We start from the raw sequence: 17,381 nt of genomic DNA, 5'->3' as shown, positions 1-17,381 counted from the left end.
AGTGAAAAGTTATGGAATTGCTTGAGATTCATTGAGTCCTCTTTCAGCCCTGAAGCATCTCTCGGCAAACAGTCGGCTTTCTTTGAGGTAGTTCTTCCTCTCTGCCTCTTTCAACAGCTTCCGGAGTCTCCGCCTGAGTCTCTCGCAGTGTCTGTGGTCCTCTGGCTCTGACACTGATCCTGCTCTGGACCTTTTCAGGAAATTGTTCATCTCCCACCAGGTAGGTTCCCACTCTTCAAAAGGAATGGTGAGTTAATTTGCGTTATCGAGTGTAGCCATGTAGTCTGGGGTCACTGTATGTTCTTACAAATGTTCCACCACCTCCTCCTTTGTAAACTCAAGCTTTCCTGATCTTTTATCCACATATAATGCTTAGGGTAAGGATTAAAGTTTAAAATTTGTTCAGGATTAAAGGTTGCACTGTGGTTGAGAAATTCGAATTGATTTGAATGTAATATGTACTTCAGTACATTACACAAGTGTTGAAACTGATGCAAATTAGTTCAGAACGTCCTGTTAATTCAATCAGTTACAACTGATACAGTGTGAACTGCTTTGACATGGACCAAGGGAAATGTGAAAGAATGTTGTGGGGCACTGCTTTTAAACGTTGTGGGAGAATGGCACTGCGACACAGCCATTTTGTTGAAACCAACAATCAGTGGCTGCGTAAGATTATCGAATCAAACTGATACCAGTAACCAAAGGGGCCATATCAAAAACTGTCCTCACCTTTGAACTTTCTCATGTATTGTAACTTCTTAAATGAACACATCGGTGGCATGTCTAATCAGTGCAAAAGTAGTAAACTACACAGTAAACTGAGTGCATGATGACGTTCACAGATGAAAAATCTGACTTTTTCGTGCAGCATTAAGAAAAATCAGGTTATAGAACAATAACTGTCCTGCTAAGAAGACCTTTAGACCCCACAGCTCACCTACATATTTCTACATTCTTTTCATTTACATTCCTGTGACCCTTACATACTAATAAGGATTAAATGTACTAACTGTGATTACCCTGATAGCCTTTGGGGGGGAAAAAAAAGGATTTTGAAACTTTGTAACTCAGAGGGGGCTTCTGAAAACACGCTCGATTTCTTCCGCGAGTTTTCAGGCGGAGGAAAAAAAGCGACCGGCGCCGTCAGCCTGTAGCCACGCCCACTCGCATGACATCCTCCGTAGGCCACGCCCCGCTCACCTGTCCGCCAGGTTCTGCGGGAGAGAGGGGAGCTGGGTGAGTTTGTTCCGCGGCTTTTTGCGATTATTATTTTATTTTTCCTTTATTTGAATGTAGATAAAACTGAACTCAATAAATTACGTAGTCTAAACCGCGCAGGAGAAAGGGGGGCTAAGGAACAATTTTTAACGTATGGCTTTTCTCTTATTTTAACAAACCAACTGTGTTGCACAGATAACGTGTATTACTTTTACATCGAAGTAAAGCTCTGTTGTAGCAGTAAAAACAGCGCTGTATTGAGAGTAATGTCCTTTTTCCGTACGTTTATTTATCTTTCTTTATCAAACAATCCGTGAACTTTGCTCACTAAATCAAGCGTGTCTATTTCTCCAAAAAGAAAGTAGGCTACCTATATTGTAAAGATTGTTTTAATTATTTTCCAGAGCAAGATGTGGTTATGTTCTTATATTCATGGTAACATTTCGCTTGCAACGAATACTTATTAGTTTAAATGGTCTTTAAATTCTCAATTACGCTGTTTTTGTATTTTCAGGTTTAGTGTGTTCGAGCAGGACTCGATTCGCACTTAATAATGGGAGTATAAACGTAAGTATAAACATTGTATTCACTTTTTCCCCGTATCTTATTGAAATATACTCTGCGCTATCTGCCCTGGTGAAACCTTTGTTGAAATCATCTCTAAATTATCTTCTAAATATATATTTTTGTGTTTCCAGTTTGGTGTGTTCGGGCAGGACAAGCTTGGCTCAGCTGCTGGAATCATCAATGTAAGTATAAACCTTTTTAAACGTCTACACGTATCATATTAAAATATAGTATATACTACAATTACCAAAAAGTGTTGTTGAAAAACTTGGTGCACCTTGTTTAAAAAAAGATTTGTCCACGGAAGAAATGGTTTTGACCCAATAGCACTGTAGGTCTGCTGTTTTTTCTTTTTTTTTTTCAAAACTGCGATCATTTTAGCTTTTTCGATGCGCATAATACAGATTCGTAAAAAAACGTTTTGGCTTCCAAATTGCATCGCAACGGGGCCTATAAAGATTTGAATTACTTGTTCTAGTGTTAACTAAGCTGCTTCAGAAAAAAAGAATACGGTAATCAAAATAGAAATCGTAAAAAAACTCGTTAGAATGTGATAGTTTCTATCTAATCGATAAATCTAAGATTTAGTGGTTGTGTTATAATACCGCAGACACAGCACTTTAAATGCAAACCCGACTGCTTCAATACCGGTTAATGTTCTTTACCAGGCTAAGCGCTATATTCCAACTGTAAATCAACGCTTTCACCTTCGGGTCATTTCAGTTAACTCAATCTTACTAGCTGAGATAATTTCGAGAAAGCACCGCTAATACTGATTTCTGTTGTTTTGCAGGAAACGAAGTTCCAGTCTTCATTCTGGTCGCTGCCTCGACAGATCCCTTGGAAAAACAGTAACAGTAACGTGTCGTATGTTTCTGTGCTTTTCCGTGTACTGTAGTTGCGTGCAATTCTTTTTGTACACTGTTTATTTGTAAAAGCTTTTAGCGTGAATGTATCCGTGCTTTGACACTTTGTAATTTAAATCCATGTTACTTTTCACTTCAGATCCTGTGCATCTATCGTATGTAATGGAATGAGTTGTTTAATGTTGCATCCTAATGTTTTTGTACTCTGCTTACTTGTAAAAACTCTTTAGTGTTAATATAGCCTTGCTTTGACGCTTTGTCATTTAAAAGGTGTTAATTTTCACTTCGAATGTGTCCATGGCTCGTACTGGAATGCTTTTTTTTGTATGCAATTTTCATACAAATTGTCTCAATAAATTGTTGATTGGAGTTTGATGTGTTTTGTTGTTTCTGTTCTCATGCAGATTTCTGTACACCCTTGGTCCTGAAAAACCCCGGTGTTGGTGAGTTTTTTGGCGGAGAGACTTTACTAACAGTTTCCGAGAAGCAATGCGAAGGGCTGTTTTTTCCTTGTCGTCACTGACCGCAAGGGGACACCCTATCGCTTTGTGACTTGGAAACTGCAGAGGCTACCCCCTTGTTAAGTCTGTCCAGATTTTCCCGCCAAAAAACTTAGTATATACCGGGGCTCTTTCAGGGCGTGGTCTTCTCCCATCAATCAAACCCAGCCCCGTCTACTCCTCTTTTTGGAGAGAGGGGCTGGGTGATTGACTGCAGCTCTAGCCAAGCCCACTCACTCCCAGCAGGAGGGGAAGGCAGGTTGGTGATGGCCGAGGTCCCTGCAGCGAGGCAGGTCTCCTGGTGTGGACTTAGTTAGAGGTCTGTTGGTTGCAAGCTGTGACTGATAGGCTGAGTCCGCCCTGGGTGCCTCCTCTCTCTCGGGCCAAAGCCACCTCCAGCCCGCCTTCCTCTCAGCTGGGAGTGAGGGGGCTTGGCTAGAGCTTCCCTCCCTTCTCCTCCCCTAGGGGCTGTACCTCGGCTCCCTCCTAGGGACCCTAACCCCCCAGAGACTATCTAAAAAGGCGGGAAAATCTGGAGCGACTTAAAAAGGGGGTAGCCCCCGCAGTTTCCAAGTCACGATGCGATAGGGTGTCCCCTTGCGGCCGTGGCGCAAAGGACAAAACAACCCATCGCATCGTTTCTCGGAAACTGTTTGTGCTCTCTCCAGATTTTGCAGCCAAAAACTTACAGCAGTGAGACACCATCCCAGAGCAAACCCTTCCAACACACCTTGAAAAAATAGCAGACAATTCAGAAAATGCAAAGCAACGTTTTTTTTATTTCAGAATGCACAGCACATACAGTAGCAGCAGTCAACAGGAAACAGTTTAACAACATAACGACATTAAAGTCAAGATACAACACTGAATCGGTACATTACAGTCACTGTTGTCAAAAATAAAATTTAAAGAAAAGCACACTGTCAACAATAACTTGCCAACGCACGAGCTGCTGGAGTGGAGACGAGATCGACGGAGCGCTGAGGATCAGGAGCCGCAGAACTGAAGGCAAAAGAAAAAACACCAAGTTAACAAAATACGGGCGTTGCAGAATGGATACACTTGATGTGCTAAATAAAAATTAAACTTTTAAACATGGTGTTTGAATAAAGAAACACAAACACGATGAAATGCAATGAGAAAACAACAGATTAAATGAGAAAGCAAAGATAGATCCCTGTCCCGCTGCTCCAAAAAACTCCAGAACATACGTTCAGCCACATGAGAATTCAATTCCGTTGAAGAACCAGCGCCATAAGAGTTTGCTTTTTCCGTTCAACAAAAGCACAACGAAACGAAAAGCAGCAATGTAGTTAATATATACCTGTTCCACAATTGTGTGAAAAGGAAGGCAAAACGTGTCGTCTTAACAAGTTACACAAATATTAATAGTATAGCGGAAGGTAGGAATATAACTTACCGTTAAAAAACACTTTTCATAACTTGTATCCCGTTCTTGAAATCCCTTTGGCACCTGGGGAAATGAAAAGCTAACGCCCCAATCGGCAAAAGGACATTACACAGCTAAGGACTTTAAAAAGAAGAAGAAAAACTACAGCCTCAGAAACATCCAATGTAATTTCAATGAATGATAGTATAAGATACTTTATACAAACTTTTCAAACTTCGAGAGCACGCTCCAACGGACAGGACACTCATTTCGGCGTCCTAAAACACAAAGAAAAGAGAAAACAAATACAATTAACAACAGTAGCAACAACAAAACACGTTCATCTTGATTTCCCCAAAGTTACATTTGGTTTTTTGCACTTAAAATAAGAAAATTCAAAATAAAACGCAAACGCACCTCGAGCCGCACAAGCTCGTCCCGCCGCCATCTTGCCGAGCGCACCTGTGGAACAGGTGGACGGGGCGTGTCCGCTGAGGAAGGTCACTCTGGAGGCGGGCTCCGGTCCTGACGGACAGCTGCGGATTCTGTTAAAAGGGCTTCAACACTGACGTTACTGGAGATACATAGAAGCTTCAACTCACCAGATCATACATAAAGCATTTGTCGGCTAAGGATTTTCAGAAAACCTAAAACAGTAACACTCCCTTACGAACTTCTAGCTTGCGGCCAGCTGACCGAATCAAGAGGAATGTGCTGGATAGGGACCCCTGCCGCTCCTAGTTAGGACTGCACCTCTCTTTCACTGCTAGTGCCACACCCGTCCTGCAGGTGTCTCAGTGGTATAAGGGGCTGCTTTTTAGAATTCAGTTCATTACTATTCATTCATAAAGGACTTAAACCCCCCATTTTCCCAGTTTTGGAGGGCCCCGAAAATGGAACCCCCCAAAACGGCCGGCGTGGTAGAGAACAGCCACCTACACAAACTCACCCCAACAGCACGAGAGCTACACCCGGGGCTTAGATCTCAGACTGACGGGGAGGCTCGGGGCTCGTCTTCAACTCACCAGCGTCTCTGGGAGTCGATCCAATTGTCTGGACTTTAGAAAGTGCCCGATGGGTTAGCCCACGGAGCCACCAGGCCGGCCACGCTAAAGACCGGCCATGTAACTCTCTTATTCAGTCTTAAGCCAAGTCACACTTAGGAGACGAGGCGGTTCCCCCTGTTCAGTCAGAGGGGGTAAAATGTGAATGTTTTTTTTTAAATGTCTGAAATTATTTTAAAGATAACATTTTAGAAAACTACATGAACGATTTAATTGTTCTCAATGTTTTTATGCCCCGGCTGGTGTTAGGGTACGGTATCCCTCCAGTTCCTTTATACTAATAGTTGTCACGACATGATCTGTTTATATTTCCATGGGCGTTTGACAAGGTTCCATATCTGTTTAGTTCCTAAGGTGAAAGATGAAAAAATCAAAAGCTATGCACGTAAATAAAATGGGAACGAGTGTATGCATAGAAAACAGAATAGTGATAAGGATGTAATAACTAGTTTTGCGATCAGTGGATAATCACATCACTCTTATTATATATAATAAGCTACTATTCAAGAGTAGCTTAGATTCAAGATAAGAGAGTTACTGTAGTCAAGCTAAAAGAGTGCAGGTGGTTAGAAAATGTTTTCTATGAATATCAGACGTCCGGCACTATTTTGACTAATTAAAAAAGTCATCAAGATTCTATATAGTGTTATTCATTGAGTACACAGGTATAAACAGGTATATACACAGTGTACAGTGATTAGGAACCACTGTCAATGAGTGATGTACAGTACAGTAATCACAGGTGAGATTGACTGTCAGACAGTAGCAGTTTAATTCTTACTGTTAAAAGACGGGAATTCTGAAACTGTTTCTGACGCAAGGATCACGCTAACTTCTAACCTTTTACTATTCACCAACTGAATCCCTGGGGAAGAATAAAGTATTTTGAATTGAATTGAAAACAAATCTTAAATGTTCAATTAAAGTTGAATAAAGTTACTTTATCAGCGGCTCAGTTGAAAATGTGGAGTTGGATTGTACTCCAAATTATTTGCGTGGGAAGGACCATTTTCAAAGCGGAGACGGCCAACTCCAGAATCCAGTCCGGGTTTTAGACGTTTCTAATTAATTAAAAGCCAGAAGCCAGGTGTGATTCATCTCGTATCAGCCGTCAATTGGTCTCCTTTAAAAACGTTCTGGTAGGCGCATGGTGTCTTTAGCTTTATATAGGGGTTTTGCACCTGAAGGAAAATAATATCGGACTAAGTTGCTTTTTATTAGAAAAGGAATAGTTCAAAAGTAAATGAGAGAAAAGTAATCTGATCTCCAAAGTAATTAAGAAAGCAACTCTGCTGGATTTTAGAAAGTTCATTCGAGCTTTCAAAGAACACTGAACTGAAAATAAACCAACAACTTGCGTAGCGCTAGCAGGGGGGCGAATTACAACGTATCGTTTTTGCTACTCCTTAATCTTGCTACCTATATTTGTAATGCTTGGTCAGGTCCGTTACTCGTGTTTCGACAGGGCTCTTATTTAATGCAGTTTCTTCTCTCCAGCTCCCCAGCCTTCCTGTCCTCTACAACCGTCTGATGGCCGAAGCGCAGAGCTCCGGTGTAGCGTGAAACTGGGGAGATGAGCGGCGAATTCGAAGGTGAGAGAATCCGGCTGGTCTGCACTTTGCTTATCGAGCCCCTCTATAAACTTGAAGATAAGCCTCGTCTTGTAGGAGAAATCTCAGGACCAATATGGAGAAGCAATATCGTATTAGGAGTGCGCCCACAGCTCCTTAAACCGAGGGTGGGGAAAATTTACCACGGGGAAATGGAGCCTGTTTTTCCCCGTACTGACTGCTTAACACCGCTTATTTGTGCCTTCATAAAGTGGTGCTACCTTTGTATAGGTTATGGCGAGAGGCTGAAAGTTAACTAAAGGTATTTAAACGTGAAACGCTTTCTCTCCTGTTTTCAAGCAGCAGCAGCAGCAGTAGAAGAGAAGCAGCCGGATCACCTTGCGGTCCGAGGTTACCCACCGTCTCTCCGGCTGTGTCCTGAAAGAGCAGCGCTTCTTCTGCCGGGGCTCCAGACTGCCGACCGCCTGAGCGATGTTCAATACTGGATAAAAACAGCCAGCCGAGTTATTCATATGCTCTTTCTACTTGTTCAATTTTTGCAATAAACTAGTGTCCTTGGATTGTTTCTTAAAGGCTGTGTGAATATCGGGGTTGTGTCGGGTACCTTCAGCGGGGTCACGTCGCGTCTGATCTGCTCATTCCTTTAAGGAGCCTACAGGCGTTTCCCTTTCCCCTGCAGGTTGTATAGGGGTACCTGTCAGTCATGAATGTAGCAGTTACCGCCCGAGTTTCTTTCCTGCAACTCGGCTGTAAAATACAGCTGTTACTTGTAGGTGCAGACAGGGAGGCTGCTTACCATCAAAATGATGTGGAAGAAGAGCTCTGGCTTTGAGCTCTACTCCTGCCATATCCAGTTCAGAGTGTAGTCCTGCTCTTAACTTCACTCCTGGGGAAACTGAAGACTGGGAAGGTACAAGAGCCTGCAATGTTACTTGTAAAGTGCTTTGTGTAGAAATGTTTAATGCATCAAAAATTGGAGAGGAAAATGCAAACAAGTCAGGGTCTTAATGTTCTTTCCTGGGGCTGAGCACCTCCTGAGGAAAACTGATCACGACACTGTAGGAACCAATTGGACTGTCCTCTGAAAGAGCATGACAGTGCTGTAACACAAACTCACAATCCGCTGTGCACCAATATAGCTCTGAACACTGTTCCACATTTACATAGGCATTTTAAGGACAGATGCAAGATTTGAGGCAATTTATTATTTAAATGAAAGGAAGAAGCACTCAGGAGCTCTTCAAACATTATCGGTCAGTAACAAATTTAAGAAGTAATGTTTAATGTACATGAAATGGTTGTTTTCCTAACAATTCAATCATTTTCATATCAACATTTGTTAAAAAAAACTAAGAATGTGATATTTTTTTACTTCCCTGAAAGAGAAAACCCTGCATCGTGACTCCCTGTTAATGATGTAAGAAACTGCTGTTAAGAGTGACCTCTTATACAGGTGAAGCTGCAGACTGTGTTGACTGCCCAGGTGTCCTCATAATCCTCCTAGCTCTCGGCAAAGGCCTGTGATCATCAGCACTGCTGAGAATTGAGAAATACAATCATTAATCACTGGAAATAAAATCAATAAATATGAAAACAGATTTCTCTGTGAGACAAGTCTACTTAGAACTAAAACTTCTGTGTAACCATTTCACATCCATTTCAAATGTAATCAATTGATATTGAACATTACTATAATAAGCATAAAAATCAGTCTGTTTCTCACAAGTAAAGGTTAACAACCTGCCTAACATCCCTCTATATTACTCAGATCGTTACTGGGCTTCACCAGGCTGAATTGTTCACTGACCCAGAGCACCTACAGTATATTGTACACAGTACATACAGACACACACGTTTAACTACAGATACTAATATAATTCTCAGAGATCAAAACAAGTATTGACAGGTTTTCTGAGGAATGGGGTGTCAGCAGCAGGGAGGGACAGACCGAAGACCACAGGAAATTATAATCAATACAATGCCTATTGTTTAATCATTGTCTATGATTAATATTGCTGTAGATAAAGGCATATTATGAGCTCAAATAACTGTGATAAAACAAATTGTCAGACAAACCCAACCCAATTAAAGCAGTCCAGTGATTTCAGCTCTGACAAAGTGGTCCCAAAATTATACCTAATTAGGCTTAAGCAACCAGCCATTAAAATCTCCCAGAATTAATTTGGGGCATCAGTTGATATTAACTCAAGGTCTTGAATCTAATAATAAATAAATTTTGGAGGCAGTTTTATAATTGGCATTAGGAAGAATATACACAAGAGTTACAAACACCTGCCCAAACTCCTGTGGCAGGTAGCTAGGTCTTAAAGAAACAGGAGTTCCAGATCTGGTGAGTTTAAGGTGTCAGATCAAAATGTCTGTCTTTTACTATCTTATACTATATTTGCTTCCAACACATTCTCTTTATGTCCTTTTCCAAATGGAACATCACATACTCACCGAATACAGTCAGATGTAGTTTGTGTGCAGCTTGCCTTCAGTAAGACCTGTACCTTCTACTCTCGGTCTTCTCTGGGTTCAATGTATATGGCCTGCAGGTAGGAGCACACCTGTGTCTTGTTCCACTAGTGACGTCATTGCGGCGATCTATGTTGCTGTACCTCTGTTCTGCCTTCTGTGGTCAAATGTTGCACAGACACTCCTACCTACATTGTGAAGAATGAAGAATTCAGGTCTGAAATAAACCACAATGCACACACTCTTGATTAAAACTGGTGAGAGTCCTCCCATTAGAATGTCACAGATATGGGGATTCCTAAATCTCTCACCTCACTTGCACACTCTTGGTATAAATCTATATCCTGGTCAAGCTACAGTATGCTCAAATTCCAGATATGGAGGAATCTGGGTTTTCTTCATTTTGTGTCTTGTGTTTGTGTGGTGGCTGTATCATCCCTACAGCATGTCTACTGGACTGTTACAATTCTGAATGAATGGCAAAACCATTATCCCTACAACAGGTATAGTGGACTGTGACAGTTTTACAGCTTTGCATGAATGTCAAAGCCAATAGCTGACAACATTAAATCTGTTTCTTTCAATTGACAACTGCACTAGGTTAAAAATGCAAGCATTTTTTAATCTTTTCAAACATTTCATAGTTTGTAAATGACATACTTTTTACTTACAGTTGTATGCAAAAGTTTGGCATCCCCTGGTCAAATCGCATGTATTACACAATCTCTAAGTGAAAAGAAGTTAACACAACCTCTGCAGGGTACAAACTTAAACATGACATATTCCTGCACATTTTAATTCACTATTTATTTTAATGATACGATTGGCTGCTCAGCTTATCACGCCCGGCCAATAGGAATTGAATAGATGTCTTCTCTTATTGACCATTAGAAACAGGTATTCAGTATATGAACAACTGACCAATAGCAAATGCAGCTTTGTCCAATAAGAACTCCTCAACTCTTCAGTCGAGAAGCAGATCCTGCCTTGTGAGAACAGCCTTGTAGTATGATCTTATATTAAGCAAGTCTGAACCTTACTAGGACTGGTACAGAACCTGGAAATCTAGGCTGTTACTATAAGTGATGTGGAGTGGGAGAAACCTGTTGGTGGTGCTCTTCAATATTATCACATGCAGTAAAAGATCCCATCATTTGGATGATGTTTAAGCAAAGTTCATAACGATTAAAGTGCAGCAGTGTTAACCCTGGAGTCCTTACTAAGTGCCTGTCTAGAACAACATCCTGGGCTTGTTAATGTTTCACATTTTTAATTTCTCATTTCTCTATCTGGTAGAGGATCTGCTGGTGCATTGCACCAGGTACTGCTGCTCTTCCATGATGGATAAAATGAAACCCTGCCAATATGAAAAATTAACCTACAAAAAAAAAAAGACTATCTTGAACTTCACTTTTGTGCAGTGGTGAAATGACTAGAGTGGGACAAAATCCTTCTAACCATGAAGATAAAACTATTTGATTCTGAAATGTTCAGGTACAGCTCTGATCTCACACTAAGTATTTTCAAGAAATGTCTACATATGTGACATTTTGCAAAACCCCCTGCATTCTGTATTAGTTAAATTACCACATACTTACTTAGCCTGCCTCTAGCTTCCTCCCACAATGCCATGTGTGAACTATACAAAATACCTTAGGAAGAATAGTAACTTTGCCATCTGGCAGACACAAATTAATTCTAACCATCATTAATAAAATAGATGTACTCCTATCATTGCACTTTGGTAAAAAAAACTGTATAAGTTGAAGCTGAGATTCAGCTGGTTCTAAACTTAGATGGGCATTTAAGGACCCGGATTAACCATCCAGCTATTGTGAAATTATGGAGATTCGCAACAAAAAGTAGATGCCCCTGCAAGGTTAGGAGCTCCCATCAGTGAATATATTACAGAACAGCATAACTTTCCCCACTGCTGCTAGTTAAACAGTGACTAGTAAAGCCAAACTGAGGTGCTTCCCCCCCAAGATGCAGTATGGAGACTCCCCACTTTTGTCTAGCCTTTTGCAGAAAAGGCATCTTCCAAGCATTGAAAGTTCCTGTGGCAGTTCAGGGTGGGATTGCAGGGCAGGGCCCTTACAAAATTTAGAAATACCAATTAAGCTACTCTGCACCTTTGAGGAAGGAAGCTGCACAGCAGAGGCAGGACCAGGCCAGTTCCACCCAGGAAAACCCGTCAGCTCCCAGCTTGTCACCCTAGCTGCCAAGCTGGGACAGCGCCAATGAACCAGTGCTGCCTGTCAATACTAGCGTTTATCTACAGTTGCAAGCCTCAGGATATTCAATCTGTGCATGACCAAAGCTTCTTGGTTAGTGTAAGGCCTGATTTGTCTGTATCTATCCTACCACTGAAGTTAGATGTTATTTAACTTTTTGTTACTGTTCTGGTTTTAGGTATTGCTTTGTTTATTTTTAAGTGGTGCACACGTGCAAATAAGCATTTCATTGCACTTGTGCACGACAAACTGAGCAGTACATAATCCCCATTTAACATCCATGTTAATTATACTGTAGCTATTTTCCTGCAGGTGGCACTGTTGCCTAAGAAAAGCCACCCCTGAAGATACCATCAGGTACTGTCCCCCCACTGAGCTTCAGCTCAAAGCAGAGATTTTCCAGTGGTACCACAACACCAGAGGACAGTTCATAGAAGGTAATGGCAGTATACAATAGACTTCCAGTGACACCTTCATTTTATTGCACTGACACGATACAGTTATTACAAGATCAGGGTCAAGGACAGGACAGAGGATCGCCATCTTGTAGATTTGTTCCCCTTTACAGATGCAGCGTTGAGGACATCCCTTTCCTGCTGTAGAGCTTCAGTGGCTGGGCTCCCTTCTTCCCCATGTGAACAGGGTGCCAGACAGGGAACAAAAACAACTCTTCATTTTCTTGAAGGGAAAAATGTTACATGACCCAGCACAGTTGGCTATTGTCTCAGGAGAACAGTTCAATACCAAGATCAATCCTACCCTGACCAGGAACACTTAAACTAAAGCCATTATCCAGACTACCTTCAAATTCCACAAACAGCTGAGCCCAGTACAGCAGTGCCTTATCTGGAATCTCCCGACTGTGCAGCAGTGTCAAGCTGAGTTTCTGCATCTCAAAGAAAACAGGGCTCCTCCTTGTATACAGTTTTAAGGGCCTATGAACCTATTCCCTTGGTATGGGACTCTTGCAGCAAAGATTAGTTCCACAAGTGTGCTGCTAATACCTTGAATTGATCCATGAAGCCTCAGTTTTGCAGGTAGTGTCAGTCCCATGACTAAGACTCGACTGTCTCCAGTGGCAGTACAGAAGAACTAACTCATCTCTTTACAATATTGAGACACTAAACACCTTGTCTACATTGTATGCAACACCCTAAATGTCTCAACTCAGCATCACTGACCATGTGTTCTGCAATAGCAGTTTACTCCATAACATCATCTTGCCCCATCAGGACATACCCATGAGCTGACACACACACCTTCTCAGCACATGGAGCACCCCATACTTGACATCACTTACTGAGTTCCCAAGCCACAGTACAGCTTGTCAGTCCCATAGATGATCAGATGGCTGTAGTAACAGTCTTCTGGTAGAATTTTCCAAGCCATTGACATCTTGTTCTTCTCACCACCACCTACTACTCCAGAGCGACAGAAACATCAGCAATACAACTCACAAGAAAAATAAGTTTTGTGTTCCTCTCCAACTCAAATCACCATCTAAATGTTTTCCTTCCAGGCTTCACTTTTATAAGCCTCTTCATTAATGACAGAGGCTTGGCTGATTCCATGGAAACCTACCCAAAAGCTCTAAAATCCTCATGTGGAATGCCCTGGTGTGTCTACAGTAGCTCAATAATGTACACCTGCTTCCATGCCTTCCTGCTCAGAAGCCATCTTGGCTCAGAGAAACGCCACAGCCTGGACTTGAACCAAAATGGCAGGTTCCTACAGAAGCCTTCTAGCGACATTACAAAATTGCTTTAATAACTTCCTTTAACAATATGAAAAGCATGTAAATCTTTCCGCATACCTTAATCTCTTTCAGAAACAGATTAAGAGAGAAATATAACGATTTGATTACGGTTATATATATTCATTTATACATATACAGATTTGTTATTTTAAATCTTAAATCACTTCAATACCCAATATTAATTCTCTACCTGAGAAAGGAAGGTTAACACTAACTTCTAACATTTTACTATTGATTATCTGAAACCCTGTGAATAAATAAAGTATTTGGAATTCGATTGAATATAAAAGAAATCGTAAATGTCAATTAAAGTTTCAAAAAGATTACTTCATCAATACATCTCTTCATCTCTGCAAGTGCGAGTCAGTAAGAGTTTCCAATGTTATTTTGCAGATGTGTTATAAACTTTCAAGGTCAACTTACTACATAGTGTCCCCATTTTCTGGTTCCTTTTCACATTTCCGAATTTGCTTTGCATAAAACAGATAGTACAACAATGGTCTTGTAATACAGTAAATTACTCATTCTAATATTTGTAAACGTGTCTCGAAAGACGGGTCCAATCTTTAAACGTCCCTTGAATTACACATTGCATTGAGACGTGGAAGTCAAAGCCTTGTTTAAAAAACATGGAAGTGTTTGCTAATGTGCGATTTTAAGGGCTAAACCCGCAACTCTTGTGATTACGGTATGATATTGGGGACAAATTCGGAAACGAAAGCAGCACAAACGCTACTTTCAACGGCACAAAGGCAGCGCTAACGAACAAGGTGGGTTTCATCGTTGGTGCCGTTTGTAGGGTGGCCAGCTTCACGGAGCTTTTCCAGCTTTACTCTAAGACAGTTTAATGTTCAATATAATCAGAGCAATACAACGGAATAAATTAAAACCACATCCTGCTATTATTGATTGAAGTCTACTTTTTAAAATGACAGCGAAGACAATATTATGTTAAACGATGTAGGTTGTAGGGTTTCCAAATGCTTTGTTTCGGGCCCCGTGGAAAACCAGGCAACTGGACACAGTTACAGTGACTGACCGCTAGAGGGGGCCCCAGACTACAATTCGCTGAGTTTCAGACGCAATTGACCAACAGCCTTTCACGGTTAAGAGCGCTGCATTCTCAGAGCTGTGAGCTGTGTGGAATTCACATGTCTTATGAGTTGGTTGTAGAAATGCAAGTGGGGATTCAAGCTTTAGGGGTTTTACTTTGAAAGTGAATGTGAATGTGTATGATTGCGACGGAGAGCATTTAAGTCCTTGGGAGTCTCTGCAGTCTGCAATTTAAATGGCTGAAAAGAGAAGAAAAGAAACACAACGTTTTGGCTGTGGAGCCTTTATCAGGTGTGAAGGCTAAAGAAGGCACCACAGCTGAAACGATGTGTTTCTTTTCTTCTCTTTTCAGTACGGAATAAACCTTTACTCGGTCCTTTGCAGCCTACGCATGCTGACGCAGCCACCTACTTGAACTGCTGAAATTTAAACTGTAGTTTGGGGTATGGGGAGGCATGTGGAGCTGACATATAGTTTTGGCTCTGAATATTAAAAGGAGAACTTCTAGGCTGTCTACCAGAATCTCTGGCCTACAGTCCCCAGCATGCTGCAAGAAGAGGCTGTTTCCATGGTAGCAAAAACTGGACTTAAGTTTGCCTGACAACAGCTGCTGTCAGTCAACCTCAACACTTTTGAAAGCATTATTGTATCACATAGACTACTGATTGATTCTTTGACTTTTGTTCTTATTGGTTTTAATAAAAAGTGTGTTTTAAAAATTAGAGAAGCAGACAGCATCTATCTGACTAAAAAGGAGCAGAGAGCAACATAATCCCTGGTGATTTGCAAGGGAAATTTCTTTACTCAGTGGTTCAGAGCAAAAGCCAGAACAAAGTTTAAATATATACTGTCTATATTCCGAAAGAGTACTTGTTTTCACTAGGTACAATAAAGAAATAAAAGAATTGTCTGCCACCAGTGCAACTCTCCGTTCCTTCTGGTGGAATTGTCAAATAACTGGTAGATCAGCAGTATTTATAAAATGCAACTGAACAAAAGAAAGCAGATTTGAAAGTATGTCTTGTGTGTGCTAGCAGGGGGGTAATAGGCTTACAAGCCATGCAGTCATTAAACCGCACCCAGATGAAAGCTGATATTGGCTGGAAAGACTGTAAGATGGAAAAGCACATGACAAAATAAAGTCCAGAAGGCAAAACTGCTCTTAAGAAGATGGCACCGTAACAAATGAGCTGCTCTTGTTCATGTATATGTAGAGTACATGAGCATTCAAGTACAGCGCCAGTGTGAAATCCACATACTCTGCAACCAAGAATTGTCATTTCATATCCGTTTGGCCTTTTTCTCGGTTTCATCAGTCATTTTGAAAAAAGCTGTGAAAAGATGCCGGAAGGAGGCATCGTTGTGCTTATTGATCTGGATTGGAGGTCTAGTTCAGTTTTGCAAGAAGCTCTGGTGCAAAAGTAGCTCTATTAGGGCAGCAGTGCATTTTCTAAACACTCCAGGTCATGGTATTTCTCAATCTCCTTGTTTCCCTCCAAGATTTGGCAGTTCTTTTAAATATCCCTCACTTGTCAAATTTTATCTTGAGCACATATCTCCCAGGGCTATTTATGAAGAAATGACAACATTATCACTAGGCAGTCCTATATTATGTCTTCTAAATGGTTATATATGCTAGGTGTCCTGCTGTCTGTGATGTATGGAAGAGTATTATAGATTATCAGCGTGTGCCTGCAGAAGTCAAATTCAGGGTGATGCACACAAGCTCCTCTGGCAAAAGCAGCTACACTGCTAAAGGCCACAGTTACAGAACACAAACGTGAGGAAACCAGTGATACAGGTTTTTAAACCCCCTGAAGGATAACAGTTAACTCTATAGACTTGAAGTTACTTTTTTTTCTGAAAGTCAACCATAATCCCACAGAAAAAGCCATGCAGTATCAATATCATTCAATTAAAACAAATGCATCTTTATAGGCAAGTACTGTACATCTGATGTACATCAATGTAGGAAATCCTTTACACTGGATAAGCACGCATTCATGTTTTTTTTAATCTATTCTGTATTCATCCTACTAAAATAATAAAAGCTAAAAGGTGGAATACTTTTCATTTGTACAGTATCGATTGCATACATAAATGCATTTACTTATAGGGGATCAAGAATTCTGCAGGCTCCCAATACAATGATTTCAGACTTAATTTGTCAAACTCAAAGTGCTTATTTTATTACAGATGGAATGCATTTGCTTATCAGAGCCATTTTGATAAAATACTAATCACTGGCAGCCTCAGAAGGCATTTGCTCGATTGCAAAACCTTTAAAAGTACAAAACCTCACCTTTGTAAAACCAAAAACTGCTGTACAGGTGTGTAATACAAGAAGTAAATTGTACTCAAGCTCTGCCCATGAACAGACACGACAGATTAACCACAAATAGCCTCTGGGTTTATGTTTTTCAAGCAGAAAATAAATTGATATGTATCTAATCAATTTATTTGGATGTGCAGGAGGTCATGTCCTTACAAAATACACCCAGAAAGATTTTTTTTAATACATATATAAAGTAACTTGTCCTTTCTTTAAATGGCCTGGAACCTTAAAAAAACGTATTTAGCACTGAATTATTAGAAAATGCTAAACAACTATATTGGGTTTATTGGGAAGTTTTGCAATAGGTGTTTTCCAAGCAATTTCTCCTAACATTAGAAGCCCAGAA

At 40.8% G+C, this 17,381-nt stretch overlaps 3 long non-coding RNA genes across 4 annotated transcripts; 1 reads left to right on the top strand and 2 right to left on the bottom strand.

Moving 5' to 3' along the window:
* The first annotated feature begins 1,084 nt into the window (after positions 1-1,084).
* On the top strand, positions 1,085-2,960 carry LOC148641136 (uncharacterized). The gene is made up of 4 exons (XR_015930099.1): positions 1,085-1,239; positions 1,736-1,788; positions 1,920-1,970; positions 2,582-2,960. It is a non-coding gene; the product is annotated as an uncharacterized LOC148641136 (long non-coding RNA).
* A 953-nt stretch (positions 2,961-3,913) lies between these two features.
* LOC148641135 (uncharacterized) lies at positions 3,914-7,987 on the bottom strand. Of its 2 annotated transcripts, XR_015930174.1 has the most exons (6): positions 7,784-7,987; positions 7,557-7,660; positions 4,962-5,118; positions 4,771-4,822; positions 4,575-4,628; positions 3,914-4,156 (listed from the first exon to the last, which is right to left on the bottom strand). It is a non-coding gene; the product is annotated as an uncharacterized LOC148641135 (long non-coding RNA). The 2 variants fall into 2 exon arrangements; XR_015930173.1 differs by lacking the exon at positions 7,784-7,987 and having other exon boundaries at positions 7,557-7,768.
* Positions 7,988-8,697: 710 nt separating this feature from the next.
* On the bottom strand, positions 8,698-14,409 carry LOC148641134 (uncharacterized). The gene is made up of 3 exons (XR_015930175.1): positions 14,071-14,409; positions 11,217-13,309; positions 8,698-10,213 (listed from the first exon to the last, which is right to left on the bottom strand). It is a non-coding gene; the product is annotated as an uncharacterized LOC148641134 (long non-coding RNA).
* Positions 14,410-17,381: the final 2,972 nt, after the last annotated feature.

This window comes from Lepisosteus platostomus, chromosome 25, assembly GCF_059453375.1.
Source record: "Lepisosteus platostomus isolate fLepPlt1 chromosome 25, fLepPlt1.hap1, whole genome shotgun sequence".
Classification (NCBI taxonomy): Eukaryota; Metazoa; Chordata; class Actinopteri; order Semionotiformes; family Lepisosteidae; genus Lepisosteus; species Lepisosteus platostomus.
This window is presented reverse-complemented; position numbering and strand designations above follow the sequence as displayed.